Here is a 20,809-nt window from a genome sequence, read left to right as displayed (position 1 = left end):
TATTTCTCAAATTTGGGACGCAGCTTAAAAAGGTTAAGAACCACTGCTCTAAGGCAGCGTTCCCCAACCTTTTTATCACCACGGACCTGTCAACGTTTGATAATTTTACCTCGGCCCACTGGGGGGGGGGGAGCGTTGATTGTTTATATTTTAGATTATAATTAATTATTAATTTTATTTAATTGTATTTGAACATGCGTCAAAATAAAATACAGTTACACCAAAAAATAAATATAAAGTGGTTTAACACTTACTTACTAAAACGTTAAATCAATGAGAACCCTGAGCTTGTTTCTTTGCAATGAGACGGTTCCATCTGGAGGTAATCGGAGACAATGATACATTAGAAACTCTAAAAAGTTTATGTTACCACCTACGGGGGCCCCTTTTTTTTTAAATAAATAAAATTTTAATGGAACACGTATATTTTTAATTTGGGGTATAAATCTAGGAATTTAAAATCAGTTTCAATGAAATGGGCTGCCCGGTACCAATTTATCCATGGACCGGGGGTTGAGGAACACTGCTCTAAGGTATCATGAAAAAATAACCAAATTTTATCCCGTATTATAAAACCATATCACCGAGTTTTTTAGTGTTATACACGGTAAATTTTACCATTTTCTAGTTGCGGGTATTCTAGAAAACGAAAATTTCCTGAACGCCCTAAATATTGAAAATGTTTTCGAATAAACTAATTCTCTCACGGATAGAAGTACAGTGAGTTTTATCTGGACTGAACATTAAAGTTTTTTGCTTGTCGAAAATTTTAACAAAGAATAAAATTATTTGATCACCTCTTAAAAGCACATGTCATGATAATAAATAACGTTTTAATCCACTACTTTTAGAATTATAATACTAAAAATTTTTCAACTTCGAACTCCACGCTGTTTTTTACCAAATAAATAAATAAATAAAAAAGATAATAAAAAAATATAATTAAAAAAATAAATAAAGTAAGATAAGAAAAATAAAAATATAATTTTTTTTTTAAATAAAGAAGGAAAGTTTTCAACATTTGATACTTCGTACAGCAATATACTTAACCAGTGGTTTCCATGAAAATGCAATTAAATATTCATTTTAAATAAGAAATGATTTTTAGGAGTATTTCATCTCTAATTTTTGTTTATAAATAAATTTCAATATTAAATATTTTTAGTTTTTATACATTTCATACAGGAAAAATAGTAAATTAATTTCAGTATTTGCACATTTTTGCTCTGATATGAAATTATGAAAATATAAAATTTTTTTTTACTAAATATGTGTGAGTGTTTTTTTTCTCTCTGTATTACGTTTTGGACAGGAAAATTAATACAGAAAAAGTAAAATTTTTATTTTTTCGAATTTTGAAAATGATTTTTTTTTATTTAACGTTTTTTTTTAAAACATATTTTAAACAAATGTTTTAAACCAAGCGTTTGGAACCCAAGTTTTGGTTAATCAATACTTTATCACAACAATAATGTGAATTGTCTCCTTTCCTTGGCAGGGCTACTTTGTTAATAAAAATTAACAGTTATCTGTTACAAATAATATTTAATAAATAATTTAAGTAAAAAACATTATTGCATAATAGCTAATTGATTATTTAGATACTGTGTCATTATATGAAGTAAGATTTAATAATTACGTTAAACCATCGGTTCCCAATTTTTTTAGTTACAGAACCCTAAACGATCTAATTAATTTTGACTGAACTCTGATTGTTCAAAAGAAGTTCATGAAAAAGCGTGTATATGTCAGGCATAGTTTCACCAATAACTGCCCTAAAATTTGTTTTTATAGTAGGCAGTTGAATTCTCAAGTCTACAGCGGCTTTCAGTCGACTAGCTATACACATATGCATAAATTAAACTGAATAAAATAAGCTGAGGTATCGTTTCTGAAAAAGAACTCTTATTAACTTAATCGGCTATAAGAGAAAATAATTCTTCATTCTTGAAATTGGTTATTTTATTTGAATTTTACAGTTCGATGAGAAATACTGATATTATCGTTTCTGAATAGCATTTCAGTAGTTCTTTCAATTCTTATCGGTTAAAAAAGAAAAAAAAGAAAAAAGAAAAAAAAAAAAAAGACCTAACTATATAGAATATCCTAACTATAAGAAATAGCACATTTTCATATGTGCTATTTCTTTCTTATAGACATTTTACTTAATTCATAAAATTTCAAACAAATAGTATTATTTCATAATTAATTGCATCATAAAATTTTATAAAAATATCATAAATAATGAATGAAAAATAGATTATTGGTTAGATACAAAACTGCTGCAGTTTTCAAAAATAATTACCAATTGCCTTCAATTTTAAATCAAAAGGCTTGTCTTAACCATAGGATTTTTGCCACATGAATTCCTCAAGATAAGACTCCAGAAGATGACGAGCTGTGCCTCTTTGTTTTTAGTTCCTAAGTTAAATAAGGCTCTTTTTTTGTTGAGAACATTGCACCTCTACAAACTTTCCTTTAGATAGAGTTTTATTTCGTGTACATGTACGCATACTCAATAAAAAGGTAGTACCTCTTTATCCTGGAAAGATAAAATGGTATCTTCCTTACAGAAGTAAAAGAGATGCCGTTTTGTTAAATTAAAAATCATCAGAAAAATTTTTTCTTCAATGTTTAAATTGGAGAAAAATAATTAATTACCAAATCACACGGTTTGAATATGAAGCTTAAATGGAACCGAAAATAAAAGTATGTATGGTTACTTTTAGTTTGACTACTTTTGGCTGGTAATTTTACGTGATTTGGGTCTTCGTGAAAATCAAGTAGCACCAAGTTAAATAAAAATTTTTTAAATTTTAAATATCTTTCTTTATGAATTTTTTTATTATTTAGTTCTTTTAATTTTTATTACAATTGATTTTTCATTAAATGAAATATAATTCAAGATTTTAGGCTGCAGATAGATTCTTACCGTGTAGATAAATAACTAAATATCAATATCAAAGTATCAACAAATAGGTAACTAAATTTAATAAGCAGAGTAATAACTATTTTTTTTTTTTAATTGCAGTTTTTGAATTAATGAGTAACTTTAAAATGATAGTATTATTTCACAAAATACTCATCTTTCTTGCATTTTTATATTAAAATTTTTCTTTGCAATTACAAATTAGGTATTATGTATCACTTTCTAAAATTATTTCCTGGAAACTTTATTTTAAATTTCTCGTTTTCTTGTTCTATGCGTGACTGTTCAAATTAAATTATTCCTTATGCTGATTGTGCTGCCATCTATCAATAATAAAAAGAAGCACCGATAAAAAGAAAGTGAATATAAATTAGACTAATAAATACTGACTTTCAATAAGTAATGAGTGGAAATAATAGATTCAGATTGTCATATTTCTAACAATCAGCTTCAAAGTTTTAAATTAGAATTTCTAATTCACTTCAAAAATATACTTTTTGTTCTTTCAAAATATTACAAGTCCTACGTGCATTTTATGTTTTTAAAAAACACCATTTTGAAAGAGAAGTAGTGGTGACATCTCTGAAGTAAATTTAGAACTATTCATTATTAACATTTTTAATTTGTACAGAGGACGTTTTAAGTCATGAGATCAGACACAAAATAGCAGAAAGACGTACTTTCTTTCAATAAACATGCCTTTTTTTTAATAAATGGATTTGCTCTGGGAAAAGTATCAGATGGATTCACCCAAAATATCGGAGGCAGCTGCTATCTAGGAAATATGGTCCCGATAGTTTGGTCGTATATCTCGTAAACTTTTTAAACGAATGGAATTTCTTTTTTAACGTATAATAATAAAATTCCATTTTCCTAGGATAATTCTTTGAAAAAAATTTCTTTAATTTTTCTTTTATTATTTTATTTAATAAAAGTCGAAAAATTTGGATTGAAAAATTTACATTATTTTTACATCATTTTAGAATGTGGGAAAAAAAACCTGTCAGAATGAGATTTATGTTGCAAAATGCAAATTTGAGCGGTATGGGTCGAGTAGTTTCCGGAAAAATCGAATTGGAAATGTTTGTACAACTTTCATTAAAATTCAATTTCTCAGATACTATTCGAGCGATTTCGTTTAAATTTTGTAATTTGTTTCGTAAATTTAAATTTTTTTAAATTATGTAAAAATTTGAATGCCTTACAATGTGAACTTGCTTTCTGACTATTATTTAATAAAATAATGAAAAAAAATTCGAAAGTAATTTTTCAAAATTATTTTTTTTAAGAAATTATCTTTGGATAAAGTATTATTTGGATTATAGAATTTTATCTATTTTTTTACTGAGCACAAAAATTTTTTAATTCGCTTAATTTCGAGAGTCATAGCAAAATAAATAAAAAGTAAAATTGATGAGTTCCAAACTTAGAACAGCTCTTCTGATATTTCTCAAAATTGCTGCAACCCCCTATATTTTGAGGTCAAAAAATCCAAATCTATCGAAAAAAATATATTTGTTAATAGAGAGAAAGTACGGTTTTGTGTCAAATTTCGTAACTTAAAATATCGTCTTCACTAATTAATTAACAAATTTAAAGTTCATATTATGAAAAAAAACCAGATCAATACATCAAAAATCAGAGTGTTTTTTTTTTTTGTTTTTTTTTTTGTTGTTTCTCTGTGCTCTGTACATTTATTTTTTGAAACTAGTGTGGTTTGTAATAATTTTTTTAAATTTTTTTTTTAAATATGATACATTAGTTTATACAAGAAACACCAAAGAACAAAATTATGACATAAGCGAGTTCATATTTATCATCGGTTTAAAGTTTAGCCAATCAGTGGATCTTTCAAATTCTGTTTTAGGAGAAGTTTCCAGGGAAGCATTGTAAAAATATTGTGTCAGAATTTAATAATTAAGCATCAAATTTATTATTAATGTTTAAATGAATTAATGTTCTGAAATAATTTCAGAAGGAAGAGCCATAAATTATTATTTTAATCATCTGTTGATTGTTTGCTGTGCTTCATACTTTTTTTGTAGAGCAATGGACGGTTATAATTAAGGATTAAATTCTACATAAATCCACATTTTACCACACTAGTAATAATGATAAGACAAATAAAGCAAGTAAATTACAGCTTTCAGTTTTTCTTCTTCTTTTGTTTAGCAAAATAAAATAAGCAATCGACTGTACCAACTGACAACATTTTCATAGGCGCCTCAGGTATTCAATTTTTGACGGAAATGATATTAAAATACAAAAAATAATACAGCTTTCGAAATTTCACGCCTGAAGAAAAAAGTATTTTTTCTGCTAAATGTCTGAAAATTTTTTAAATCGATGAAATTTTTTTTCTTCATTTGTCTAAAATATTTAGAGGTGACTTCTTAAGATTTATAATTATTTTGGGAGACAATACTCACCGTCGCTCGTGCCAATGATGTCATGAATATTGTTACTCACATAAAATTACTAATTCTATGTAGTCATGCACAAAGAAGTTCTTTTTCTACATTTTTTTATGCTGTACTGTTGAATTATGACAGCATATTATATTAAAATTGAGAATAATAATAATAAAAATTATAAAACTATGATCGTTGTAACAGAAAAAGTATGACACAGCAGGTGTAGCCCTAATTGTCAAAATTAACTATTTTTATTCACTGTTGATTGGTTGTTGTTCTTGCTACAATTTGTATTGTTGTTTTCTGTAATAATTAGGGATTAATTTCTTAATACATTCCTATTTTACCACAATATTAATAATGAAAAGACTAACAGAAGAAAGAAATTACAATTTTCAGTTTTTTCTCCTTTGCTTACAAAAATTAAATAAGCAACCAACTATAATCAGCACACTACATTATCATAGGCCTTTCAGGTAAGGAAATGAAACTAAAATCTACATCTTCAGTTGCTTTTGAAATTTCACGCCTGAAAAAAAGTGTCTTTTTTCTGCTAAATATCTGAAAAAATTTTGAATCGATGAAAGTTCTTTTCTTTTTCATTTCTTTTTCATTTGTCTAAAATATTTAGGGGTGACTTTTTAAGATTTATAATTATTGAGGGATATGTCATGAATATTCTTACTCACTTAAAATTACTGATTTGATGTAGTCATGCTGCTCAAAGAAGTTTTTTATTTTCATTTTTTTTTAACCCGTTACCGCTGAATTATGACAGCATATTATATTAAATTTGCAAATAATAATAATAAAAATAATAAACTTTGTGCGCGTTAAAAAAATAAAAAATAAAAACTATTCATGTTTTTATGTATTTGCAATCTTTAGATTGCAAACTTATATTTAAGTTAAAACAAAGTGAAAATGTTTACTAGCTTCAAACTTTGACCAACCATTAAGCCGTGATTAGTCATCGGTTTTTATGAGTCTAAGAATAAATGACTCACAAAAATGGATAGCCCCACTTCTTTGTTTATGTTTTCGAAGGGTTTTCCGATTTTTTGAGGCAGGGTTTAATTTATTAATGGCTTCTGTTCCTCCTCTTGGCGATTCAAATTCTAAAGTCAAGAATATCAGTGAAAATAAATTTAATTTTTCTGAAATCTCAATAATTAAGTTAATTTATTACTGGGCTCTAATATAACAAGTAATTATTTTACTAAAAATATATAGAATGATTAAAATTTTAACGAGTCTGCTGTATTTAATGAATAGTTATTCTTACTACTAATTTTTTTTTGATACACTGTGACCATAAAAGTTAAAACGAGGATCATTAAAAAAAAAAAAAAAAAAAAAAAACTGTGCTGTGCGTTTGTTTTTAGGCGTAGCATCGAGGGGGCACAAAGGGGCATCCTCCACCCAATATTTTGCGAATATACGAATTTTTCCGCAATTGATTGCAGAATTAAAAAACAACTTTTTTTTAAAAAATATCTGAGTAAAAATTAAGATTGTTACATCCACTTGCCCATTTCCCACTTAGTTAGGTTTATTCTAATGTGTTTGTTCATCAAAGATAAAAGGAAAAGGTCACACTTTTAAAAAGAGAAAAAGAATTTAAATTATTGATTTAATAATCGTCTGCTTCAAGAAACTATTTGAGTATTTTTGTTCCTCATGAGTGCTAGTAAAAGCAGATGTATCAAAAAGCAGGTGAAGTGAATATCGGTCTATTTTAGTAAAAGGGTAAAAAGGGTCGCTGGTTACTAATTAAGACTTAGGTAACGCACCTATTTTCTGGAATGTACTCGTCCATAAGTTTGGTCTTTTAAAACAAAATCGTTCGTTTAATTTAAAATTTGAATTTTAACGCTCGTAAGAAAAAGAAGTTCTTTTAAAAAGTTGCAATTTTTTTCTATTTTTTAAAAAAATTACATTTCTTTTGAGGTAAGTGAAATGTTTTAATTTTAAACTTACAGAAAATTATTTATTTAAATTGTATTAACTACATTAATATCTAGTAATAAAATATAATTTTATTTTGCAAATAAATTTAATAAAATATAATTTTGTATTACATACTTTATTCAAATGGTTCATATTTTTACATGCTTGGGAATTTTATGCATTCTGGTTTTAGCGTAAAAAATTGTGTTCAGTTTTAGTTGTTACTTTATTTAAGTTCTAAGACATTTTTAGTACTTTTCTTTTTACGAATTTTGCATAAGAAAAATTATTGTTCTAAAAGTTACATAAATATACATTGAGATTAAACTTTTTTTATTTGTCTTAGTTAACATGCTGCCATTTTTCTCCAGTAGGTACTCTAAATGTATTTTCAGTGTTTAATATAGGCAAAATTGACTTTATAATTCCTTTAAAACTCAGAATTTTCTTCGAATAAGACCTGAAATAACTCCCTTTATTTTTTTTACATACTTTATTCAAACGGTTAATATTATTATATGCTTGCGAATTTCATGCATTTTGGTTTCAGTGTAAATAATTGTGTTCACATATTGGCTACAGTTTTAGTTGTTACTTTCATTTAAGTTAAGATACATTTTCAGTAGTTTTTTTAAATGAGCTTTGCAGTAAGAAATAGTTTTGTTCTAAAAGTTCAGAAAATATACTTTAGATTAAATGTTTTTCATCTTAACTTTGTAAATATGTTTCTTTAATGCTGTCATTTCTCTATGTTTTTTAAATGCAGTAGAAGTTAAAAAGGCATGTTTAGAGTTTAATATTAACGAAATTAGTTTAATAATTCCTTTAAAATCTCACGATTTTTTTTCAAACGTGAACTGAAATAACTCCCTTCATTTCTTTTCTTTCACATACTTTATACAAACGGTTCGTATTTCTACATGCTTGGAAATTTTATGCATTTTGGTTTCCGTGCAATATATTAACTACAATTTTAATTGTTACTTTAATTCGAAGACATTTTTAGCAGTTTTTTTTCTCACGAAATTTGCAGTAAGAAATAGCTTTGCTCTAAAAAATAAATCAATATACATTTAGATTAAATGCATCAAATCATTGATTTTGTAAATATGTTTTGAAGTTTTGAAATCATTTCTTTCCGGTGAGTATTATAAATTTTATAATTTAATAGGTATAATACCTTCATTAAAAAAATTTAGGATATGCTGAATATTTGCTTAATTATCATATTTTCTGATTCATTATTTAATTCATAATAAAATTTTGATAAAAAAAAAAAAGAAAATGTTCAAGGCTTATTTTGTTTTTGAAGTTTTTTTTTCCTTCTTTTTATAAATTTATCATTGTGAAATAAAAATGTTATGGAAATCAAAAAGCGACCTATTAATATCAGCCCTTTTCTTTTCTTCGTTTTAAAAAAAAAAAAAATATATATATATAGCAGATTCCAAAAATGAATTCTCGTTTCCCTCAAAAAAAAATTTATTTTCTTCCGTCACGCTAAGCTTATGGTGGTGCGTCGAGAGTTAAAAAGCATAAATTTTAAATAAATTTTTATAGGCTGCAGGCTAAGTGAAATTTCAGGGTATAAAAGTAAAAGGGCAGAGTGTAGTAGAGGGAGTAGACGGAGGAACGGCGCACCCTACTGGTTTTTTAATCGAACTCCCCCCCCCCTTTTTTTTAAATCAATTTTGTAGTTCTTTTCTAATTGTAAAATTTTTTCATTTTCTGTAAAGTTTGTTTATCACTGTTACTTTTTTTCAGTAAAAAAAAAAGAGAAATAATTTTTTTTCGTCAAATTTGGTTGGAAAGCAAAAATTCTGTGTAGGAAAAAATGCGGAATAAATAATAATCAATGGCTCAAAGAGTTAACTTCAACTTTGCTGATTAATTAGCTGATAAGGAAATAAGTAACGAAATCAGGCACAAAAAAGTAATTTGTCTGAATAAGCATTTCTTTTTTCCGAAGGATTTGGATTTTTGACGATCAAAACATGCAGTGCGGACCTATTAACTTTAATTTAACTTTTTGCGTATTTCGCAATCTAACGAGAACTTTTAAAGCGAATCAATACCTTTTTGCACATAATTATAAAAATCATTTATTTAAAAGTATCAGGAGGCAAAGGTAATTTTTAATAAGTGTTCATATATTTTTATTTTAATTTTTATTTACTGGTGGAAATTTTTTAAAACTGAAACACATGCTGATTTTTATGTTATTTTAAATTATGTAATTCTAAATGAAAAAAAATTAAAATTTCATCGAAATTAGCCATATAATTCTTGAGATATGATTTTTATTTTTTTAGAAAAGAAAATGGAAATTAAAGGAAAAAAGGACTTTTTTTGCAATTTTATAATTTATAAATTATTCCACCGATATTCAAATTTCGTATGTTGTCAAGCAAAATTACATAAATTAAATTTATGAAAAAATTTGCATAGGTTGCATTTTTTTACCATTATGAAATGAAGAATTAAAAAATAATAAACAAGGTTTTTTCATTGTTATTTATTTATTTTCTGCTTTCTGTTGGATGAAATTTTTTAAGACCTTGAATATCGATGATTTCAAACCTGCATTAAGTTTCTCGCTCCAAGCTAGTTTCTTTAATGATATTCTTAGTCTATTTTTTTTTGTTTTGTTGAAATGTACTAGTTTAAAAACGTTATACATAACATGGGGGTGCATAAATACTTCGACTGACTTCTAGGGGAGTCAAGCGCATCACCAGGATTAAAATTGATCAGGCATACACCCGGAAATGTCGCCATACGTGGCTTTATCTCTTATAAACTGCTGCTTTTTGTTTTTTCTGAACTGGGTCATAATAGGTATCATGTCGTCCTACGCGCCCCTAACGGCGTGCGTTGATATTTCCGGTCGTGAGTTCCTTTGAAACTTTAACTCTGATGATCTTCCCTAACTTAGTGAATAGTTTGCCTTAGCATTTATGTGTCCCTTTGTTACATACAACGTTTTTAAACTATGTGAACATTACGACAAAAATAGACTAAAAATGCCCGTTAAAAAAATCTGTTGCTTTAGGAGCAAAACTAATTTCAGATTTGAAACCCTCACACCCGAATCAGGTAAGATCAAAAATTTTTATGAATGCGACAAAAATTTGTTCCCCAGAAGAATTATTGAAAATTATTTGAATCTCTAGATAGACAAATTTTATAAGTGTGTGGAAAATTATTTCGCTTGATATCAGCTACCCTCATACTTTGATGGTCAGGAACCCAAATTCTTCATTAAAAAGGTAGGTTTATTTAGAAAAACTACGTTTTTATGTCTAATTCCGTAAATTGATTAACAGCTAGCATTACATAATTAACCTTTCTGTGATCAAACCCTAGAAACCATTAAGATCGGCGCTGAAAACTCTGCTCGTCAGAACAAAGTTATTCAAGGTGATATCTTATTTTTAATACTAATAACCATAATAAGTATTATGAAGTGATAAAAATGATCTCGTCGTTATCAGTAATTATTGTTGAGAAACGTCTTTTAACTCAACGATATGTATATTTAATACGCCAGAGAAACAAATTTATGAACGCTAAAATATAAGAGAAAATTTTAATATTGTTTCTATGAAGGAAAATATATTAAATCGAACGAATAAACTAGATATAGCTTGTAGTCAGTACAATTCAAAATAGATGTCAGCATCATCGCCTTTGTCTCGATTGAGTAATAAAACTTTTGGACAAATGAGATAGAGGAAAGGGGGGGTGGGAGAACAGGAAACATAGACATACGGTCTGCACGCACAGCTGTTCTGACTCACGAATGGAAAAAAGTAAGGATAACAGTTGAACTCATGTCAGTCAAACGTGATAGACATATGGGGAATTTTCTCCTCACTTAAAAAGTGTGAACTATTCTTTTATTTTTGTGACTATAAGGATTTAAGTGTATATTTTATCAGTGGAATATGGGATACTAATTTTTTATTTTCTCATGGTAAGTGTTTATTTTTTCTATATTACTTGTTTATATTAATTAATAAATGGTATTAAAATGCTCTATCGCGCGTAAAAAAGCTATTTCCCGAAAATAAATGAAAAGCTAAAAATGCTTTAAAAACACATTAAATGGTTTATTGCTTATAATTTGATGCGTAACATACAATAATTTCATAAAGTAAATATTATTCATTATACTTAAAGTTTAAGAATGTAAATTAAATCAATAATGGAATAGTTTAATTTTAATTGCAGATATAATGAAATTTTATAAAAACAAGTTAAGACATGTAAAGAAAAGTGAAGGAAATGAATAATTATTTTTCGGAAAAATAATTATTATAATAATTATTTTAACAAGAAATTGTTTATTAATGTTGTTGAATTGTTTATTGATGTTGTTAGAATTGAATTATTTACAAGAAATTGTTCTACTTTTTTACCCTAAGGAGTACAGAAAAATATGACGTTTAGGTAAAATTGACAAGTCATAAGTGAGGACATTCAAAATGGAATTAAAAATACACATAATTTATAGTTATATTTAAAAATTATTATCTCGAATGTTTAAAAGTAATTTTTTTTCGCTTATAGTTTTTTTGATCTACACTTTTTTCCCATCTCAGATTTTTGTTTTCGAAAGTTTTTTAATACGCGTATTAAGTGTACCGTGCGCAAAGCAGATAAATAAATAACTCTTGATTTAGGGATTGGATTTCCATGTACTGAGATACAATCAGAATGCTTTGGAAGATAGAGGTAATCTTAAATAGTTTAATTAATTAGCGCAAACTATATTTTAAGTATAACACGGAGCAACAATACTCCGAATTAAGTTTCATTTTTCTTTATTCTCAGAATATGAGAATTAGTCGCAATCTGAAGGATATGTTACCCACACTTTATTCTAGATAGCGATCGAAAGTTTAGATTCTTTAATTTTCATTTCCCTTTTTAAGTATTTTAACATATTTATAGAAATCTCGGAAACTATTTTTTTTAACTTATGAAATGTAGAATTCATTAATAATTTTCGATCCAATAATCGAGTTTTCATGTACTAAGACGCCACTTTAATGATTTGAAAAGTTGATCTTAAATTTAAAATTGGTTAAATAATGATATCATTACGATGCTTTACGGTACGAAATTAGACATAAAAATATAGCTTTTATGTACATAGTAACCTTTTTTTCGATGGATTCGAATTTTCGTTCTTCAAAATAAGAGCGTGAAACAGGTGATAGGAAGTTTGTGTTCCTTTTTGAAAATCTGAGAGCGGAGCGAAAAATTTAGATATACAATTATAAAACTCTTCTTTTTTTAAGAAAAAATATCAATAATTCTTATAATTATTTGATTTGACAATGATCGGAAAAAATGAAATTTATGGTACATAAATTTCAAAATACTTTTAAATTAAATTTAATCCTAAATTAAATTAAGTTTGCACCCTTTATTAATTTGAGTGTTAGTATGTTAGCAATTATATATGCAAATAAAAAAAAAGTATTACCCTGAATTATAAGACACGCTTAACCAAAATTGTTAATGCAATAAATGATTTTTATGATAATTTATTATTTAATTTGATAATGATCGGAAAAATGAAATTTGTTATATAAAATCTTAAATAATTTTAAATTTAATTTAATCTTAAATCAAATTATGTTTGTATCCCTTCTTATTAGTTTTAGTGTTCGCGTAGTAATAATTATTCATGTGAATTAAATAAAAAAAGTATCTCTCAACTATAAAACTCGTTTGAAGAAACGTAATAAATGATTTTTATAATAATTAGTTATTTTTTATCATTTAATTTGATTATGATCTTAAAAAGCTGATCTTTAAATTTACATAACATTTAACATAATTTTAAATGACAAAATTTAAAATTTGAACAGAATCTTTCAAATAGTTTAAAAAAACAAAGCAAAAAAAAAAAATTTTTTTTTTGTAAAGCTTACAGACTGTTAAAACAAAAATATAAGGGATTAAAAAGTAATAAAAAATTTAGTTTTGATTTAGTAATAACTTACAAAAACGTTTCAATTTGTTCCATTTACCTTAAACAAAAAACTTTAAACATCCAAATCCACAAGCACACCGAATTGTTTGTCCGAATGCTATATACAGGAGTTACCTTGTTTTCTGGATTGGGCTCAAAAATCATTGTTAGAAGTTTTTGTCGTAACAGTCAACCGACAAGCAACATCAAATCTTAAACATTAATTGTATCATAAACATTAATCATAATCATCATGTATCGTAAACATTAATTAATCGTAACATATATTTTCTCATATATCTGCATATATTTACATTTATATATTTTTACATTGTATTGTTTACATATTTACAATGCAAATATTTAAAAGTCAAAATTTTTTCTTCAGTCGCATTTGATGGGGGGGGGGGGGGGTTACTAAAAGTAATTGATTAAAAAAACTTGTAATTCAAGAAATTATTAATTATTACACTTTTTATCATTATTTCTTACGGGATTATAACTTATAATAATTTATAAACTGTTCAATAGGCTAAATTAAAATATTGTGTATATTTTCTGCAACTTTATTATTACGACGCCAAATTGCATATCGTACAAATTAAATAATCTTCAACACAATTGCACCAAACTATGGCTTGAATTAAACAGGAGAATGATTTAATTTAAAACCTTAATAAAGTTTCAGTAAATTCCGTCGATATTACGATTCTAAGTTATTCTAATATGATTGAATAGCAAGCTAATTTTTTGAGAGGGTAGACTGACTTTCTTCTTAATTTTCATAATATTTTTTTCTTCTCATTATTCAAAAAATTACTGATAGTTAAATTTAAAACTGTTACTACTTATTACTGATTAACTTACCCTCTTTTTTGAAATAATATAACTTTGTAACGATAGTTATCCGACAGCACTCTAGACTACTGGCGAGGGGAGTTTTTAGTTAGATAGACAGTACATTCTTAGAGGAGTAATTGGGGTTCTATTCCCTATTCCTACTCTAAGAGTACATTTCATTTACTGTTGATTATCAAAGTTTTTTTTTTCAGGCGTTTTCAAAAAATTACTATTTATTATTCTATTATTCCTTCGAATTATTACTCATGGTAAATCATAGAATGGATTTCAATTACTTGCTTCTCATTTATTCTTTTTATAAGTCATACTTTAAAATTATTTGTTCCGCATTTTATTTCATTGCCTGATTGAATTGTTTTCATTCAATATTGTTTATTTATTTTTTCAATTAAATAAAAATTACAGCTTTAAATAACGCTGATGATTTATTTGTGTAGTTCTAATGACATTCTAATTTATTGTTCTATTGTTCAATAAAAAATATCCAAACACCTTTTAATTGAACGTTACTGTTATCATTGTGAAAGAGTTTAAAAAAATATTTTTATTGCTCATACAATAAATGTTTAAATAGACTATTGTAGGATATAATAAATTATTGTACACTTGTATATTTTTATTGCACGCTTTTTAGTAACTCGCTTTCGAGTGTGAAAGGGTGGGATCTTGTAATCGAAATTCTGAACAATTTCCAACTAGCTTGGGGGCTCTAATTTCAACTGGAGCTCTATGCCTGATAAAAATGCAAGTTACAATTATGTTTTAAATATTGCAAGCCCAATATAAATTATCATCAGTCGAAATTTTGACAGATCTGCGACGGAAGCAAATTAATGGCCACAAAACTAAGAAGAAACACTAATTAAAGTAAAAAAATAAAATAAAACTAGTTTTTTTTTTAAAGTGGACTAAAAAGAAAACTATAATTTGATTTTTGTCACTTTTAAATCGAAAGCGTGAGGAATATCACCTCCGTAATAAACTTATTCTATCTCTGTCACAAATTATTCTTTAAAAGTACTGAGTCTTGAGTTTTTTTTTGTTTTAGAAGTCACAAAATTGGTCAACTTAAAAAACATAGTCCACAATAAAAAATGCCGTTTAAAAAACGTAGCCCGCTTAAAAAATTTACACTTAAAAGAGGCAGTTTTTAAAATTTTTGATTTACTTTATTTATAAACTAATTTAAAAATCTATCTCGACGAAGCTAATCTATATTACACTAAATTACTATCAGTGGTATCTCTAGATATTTTCCGAAAAAATTAAGGCTATTTTTGTTAGGCTTTGTAGTCATATAAAATAAGTAAGGATTTTTCATCAAATAAAAATTATCAAAACGATAGAATAATTTTTAATTTTTGAAACTTTTTAATTACTTTTATAATGTAAAATTTTTTTATTAAAAGTAATTTTTTAAATGTTGAAAAGTTTGATCACAAACGCTTTTTATTTTCACAAAACAGTGGATTTTCTTGATATTGCCATTTTCGGGCCATTTTTGAACTTCGCGTAGAGAGCTTTGGCTACAGATTGTCTAAACTTGACCATCAACGACTGTTGCAAACTTGCATCTGTTATAGAAGTATCTCTTTTGCGAATAGTGTAACATTTTTAAACTTGCAGCAGTTCTAAAAATATTTCTTTTGCGAAAAATATAACATTGTCATAACTGCAGTGAGTTTACAAACAGTTTTTCATGCATGGTCAAGTTTAGACAATATTTAGACAGAGCTCTCTACCTGAATTTTCAAAAATGGCAGTATCAAGAAAAGCCCCTGTATTGTAAAAATAAAAAGTGTTTGTGATCAAGATTTGTAGCATTTAAAAGTTATTCCAATGCTGCATTATTTGAGCTCATAAAAATTTAGAAAAATTGAAAATTATTCATCTAGGTGGAAAAATCTCGCCAAATCTGCGACTTTCAAAAATGTTTAAAAACTTTTAAAAAGCTTAAGTTATTTGTCCGGTCTAAGGCTTAAACAATTCTTTACGGCAAAGTGGTATATATAGCTTATAATTATAGCTTTGCCTCAAGTGTGGCACACTTAAACTGTGGCTTTTTTTTTTCTTTGCGAAAGAGCTTTGAAAGACGTCTACGTTTGAAACGCCCTTTGACGCAAATGGGATATCGGTGCCCTTTTTGTACATATTTTTTCTGACGCTCTTACTAATAAAAATAAATTTTGGTATTTTTTAATGATTAAAAACAGTCAAAAAGTGACTAATAAAATCTATTAGATTATCGGAATTATATTTGTACTTATATATAAAATCCAAAAAAAGTAAAAAAATTTCATAATCAAAAAATCTATCAATGATCGATTTTGTAAATAAAAGAAGTTTCAATGATGAATAATTGTTTCTTTTAGATCTAAATAACTACGAACAAGTGCAACTTTGAAAAATTATTGCTCTGAAGTGATGCCGTGTTTGGAAGATTTTAACCTTTAAAGCAGAAAATACACAGGTGTTTCATGCTGTATTTCATAACCAGGGGTCAGTTTAGAAGAAATTTCGGTCCGTTAACGGACTCTTCACAAAATATCTTTTCATAAAAACCGACCCTTCCCAAAATGATTTTTCTTTTAATCGGACGCTTCACAAATTTGTTTATTTTCATAATTGTTTTGTTAATAGAATAAACCCTTCTCATTGGCGAAAACAAGAAAGACAGCTGTAAAAGAATTAAGTTTTGTCTTCGGCTGACGCTTCTTCCTTTATTCGTCCGATGAATATGAAATTCGTCCGATGAAAATGAATATTCTGCGCTCAGCAGTATAGGCTGTTGTATCTCTAATTATGAAGCAGCAATTGCTGTTTATTTTTTAAAATTTAATTTTTTTAATTATAATTTTACAGTGCTGAGCATAATCTTGTATCTATTTACAATTTAAAAACTCTTTGAAAAAGTGTTTTGCAATAAACGGACCCTATTTGCACAAATTCATAAAAGGTTCACCCTGGTTGAAAGAATGTAACTTAACGCTTATTTTATATCCACAAATTATGAGTAATTTTTTTTTACTATTTTTCAAAAACCGAACCTTTTACAAAATGCCTGGACGGACCCCTGATAACCATAGATTATTAAAACGCTAAATATAATATTTTCCCCATATTTTGACTTAATTGAATACAAAATAAGGAAGAAAAAAAAGTGTGAAAAACATGTTTAATAAAAATTCTGCGTCACAGGGTTAACGGTGAGGATTACAATAAGGTGTTACGCATTTATTTTGTTAATTTTTATAATTAAATTGTACCTCGTGAAAAAGCATATAATTTTTCTAATGGAAAGGGGGACAAGCATTCCCAATTGGGAGGGCAGGTGCCCTCTTCCTACCACTAGCGTCACCTACTTGAAGTTCATACTTAAAATTAAACATTCTTGCATTATCATTTTAATCGTGGGAATTTAATTGCATTTCTTTTTGCAAAAACCAACTGTAAAAGTCATTTCAATTTTAGTTTATTACATTGTTTTTCGTTTGTTACTTGATTGCTGAACAGTTTCAAGGTTGGCAAAATCTTTTTAAGCCATCTCCTTAACGACAATTTCTGTTTAATGTTTTTGGCAGAAATTGTTCTTAACTTTCTTGGCGGAACTAACTATCAAAGTAATGATTATTATCCAACTTGAAGATTGGGGTTCTTTTTTTAGTTTTATCAGATATCTTTGCTTGAATTACATAATCCTTCGGGTAATATATATTTATACTCCAGAGTAATGATTTCCCAAAGGACAAGTTTTTGGTAATTACTTTATCTTCTGTTATTTTTCAGTGAAAATTCTTAACATGCAGAAAGACTCTAAATATAAATTACTAAATATAAGTTCTAAATGTAATTAGACGTAATGTAGTATGTAATATACTGAGTTAGCAAGCTTATTTTAGTTTATTACTATTTAAGAAGGTCAAAACCAAATTAAAATCAATGATAATTGATTCTTTCAGGTCAGGAAATTAATGTAATATGACAGTTTTAGTTTAATAAATATTGCCCAAGACAAAAATATAATTTTCTAAACTTAATAAGGAACTGCTTTTTTTTTAATAGATCATTTTTTTAAAAAAACTTTTGATTGATTCACGTTTTAAGAACGATTTATCAAAAATTATTTCGTTGAAATTCAAATCAAATATTTTTATTTCTATTCAACGATACAAGCAATTGATATGAAAATTATCGTTTCTGTATATTATTTTATTCATGGGTAATTTTCAGAAATTTTCTATGATTTCCAATTTGATACACCACTAAGGAAACTGCTTGTCCAAGACAAAAATATAATTTTCTAAACTTAATAAGGAACTGCATTTTTTTTTAAATATAACTGCTTTTTTTTAAATAGAAAAACTTTTTTTAACATTTGATTAATTCACAATTTAGGAACAATTTATCAAAAATTATTTCGTTGAAATTCATATCAAATACTGTTATTTCGATTCAACGATACAATGCAATTGATATGAAAACCACCGTTTTTGTACCTTATTTTATTAATGGGTAATTTTCAAAAATATTCTATGATTTCCAACTTGATGCACCATTATAACGTTCAAGACAAAAAAATAATTTTTAAACTTAATAAGGAACTGCTTTTTATTTCAAATAGAAAAACTTTTCTTTTGACATTTGATTGATTCACATCTACACAAGTTTTGAAAATGGATGCATAATTTTTGAGAGCTTGAAACATGTCAACTGTTATTTCCAATTAGTAATTTTTTTGAAGCGATTGAAGTTTTTAATCAAGTAATATCTTACCACTTCAGTTTATTTGTTTAAATCTCTCCACATTCAAACACTTCTGAATTAATTTGTAATAACTTGAATTATTTCTAATAATTAAGTTCTCTGTAACTTGAAAATTTTTATGAATTTTTATGTTTTCAAGTAAATCTTCCTATAATAAATGCTTCTGAAAAAAATATTTTACATTTTTATTTTATTTTATTTTTTAAGTGACCTTTGTTTACGTTATAATTTGTAACAGATGAAATTTTTTCTTGTTCGTTAAGTTTTTGAGTTATTACTTAAATTTATTTCGTGCGCCACTTGCATTAGGATTACGAAGACATCCTTCATTGTTTATTTTTATCTGTTTTTTGGGGATAAACAAAGGTGATTTAGGATAGAAAAAAGTAAATTATGTAAAGCTTTAAAGCCGCGATTGTTTATTTGGACCGCCCTGTAAACAATGCTGTTATACAAACTCATCCACCATTGCCAACGGATATTGCAAAAAAGTTGTAGGTTGGCTGACGATAATTAGGGACACATAAAAATTTTGACTCTCTTTTTTTCCAAAGTTGATTCTTTTCAAAACTGTGACTTTGTTTTCACGGTTATAATTATAATGGTTTTCCTGTATTTGCTATGCTCCAATTTTTTTTTCTATCTTTTTTTTGATGGTCTGTCTACCATGGAAGTTTTCTTTCGAAACAAATGAGTGATTGCCCCGTTGCCTTCCTTTTTGGAATTTTATTGTTGCAGAATTTTTGAATGCGTCGTGTGGTGAAACTATAGAGAACATATCCTCTATGGGCAGAACTGAGACTATAGGACTGGACATGCAAATAAATTGGTATCCTCAATATGCAGAATTTTTGGAGCACAATTTTGAACGACCTATTTAAATTCTAATTGCTGATTACTTTATTTAGACATAAACGTAATCCATTTATTTACTAATCGGCAGTTAGCTTAAGAAGATGTATAACGATGTGAATGAAAGGGGCACCATTTTGAATTTTTTAATGCATCGTTTAGTGAAACTATAAAGAACATATCTTCTACGTGAAGAATTGAGGGTATTAGGAATTGACATTGTGGTATTTCATTCAAATAATTTAGCATCACAAACATACAATGCTGGGGCATTTAAATGACCTATTTATATTTCATTAATTGCAGATAGTTTATTTTAGATATAAACGTAATCCATTTATTTACTAATCGGCAGTTAGCTTAAGGAGATGTAGAAAGATGTGACTGAAAGGGGTGCCGTTTTGAATTTTTTAAGGCATCGTTTAGTGAAACTATAAAGAACATATCTTCTATGTGAAGAATTGAGAGTATTAGGACTATATATAGTGGTATTTCATTCGAATAATTTGGTATCGCAAACATACTATGTTGGGGCATTTAAATGACCTATTTATATTTCATTAATTGCAGATAGTTTATTTTAGATATAAACGTAATCCATTCATTTACTAATCGGCAGTTAGCTTAAGAAGATGTATAAAGATGTGACTGAAAGGGGTGCCTTTTTGAATTTTTTAAGGCATCGTTTAGTGAAACTATAAAGAACATATCTTCTATGTGAAGAATTGAGAGTATTAGGACTATATATAGTGCTATTTCATTCGAATAATTTGGTATCGCAAACATACTATGTTGGGGCATTTAAATGACCTATTTATATTTCATTAATTGCAGATAGTTTATTTTAGATATAAACGTAATCCATTTATTTACTAATCGGCAGTTAGCTTAAGAAGATGTATAACGATGTGAATGAAAGGGGCGCCATTTTGAATTTTTTAAGGCATCGTTTAGTGAAACTATAAAGAACATATCTTCTATGTGAAGAATTGAGGGTATTAGGAATTGACATTGTGGTATTTCATTCAAATAATTTAGCATCACAAACATACA

General features: G+C 27.0%; 1 protein-coding gene across 1 annotated transcript in view; it reads left to right on the top strand.

Annotated features, from left to right (window-relative positions):
- Positions 1-11,035: 11,035 nt before the first annotated feature.
- The window catches only part of LOC107441233 (uncharacterized), a 138,166-nt gene continuing 128,392 nt past the window's right edge, over positions 11,036-20,809 (top strand). The window contains exon 1 of the mRNA XM_016054416.5: positions 11,036-11,269. The gene's annotated coding sequence lies outside the window, so the exon portion shown is untranslated. The remainder of the gene's footprint in view (positions 11,270-20,809) is intronic.

Source organism: Parasteatoda tepidariorum, chromosome 6 (genome assembly GCF_982258835.1).
Source record: "Parasteatoda tepidariorum strain Cologne lab strain chromosome 6, Ptep-v5.0, whole genome shotgun sequence".
NCBI classification, from domain to species: Eukaryota; Metazoa; Arthropoda; class Arachnida; order Araneae; family Theridiidae; genus Parasteatoda; species Parasteatoda tepidariorum.
Note: the sequence above shows the minus strand (reverse complement) of the source record. Positions and strands in the feature narration are given on the sequence as shown.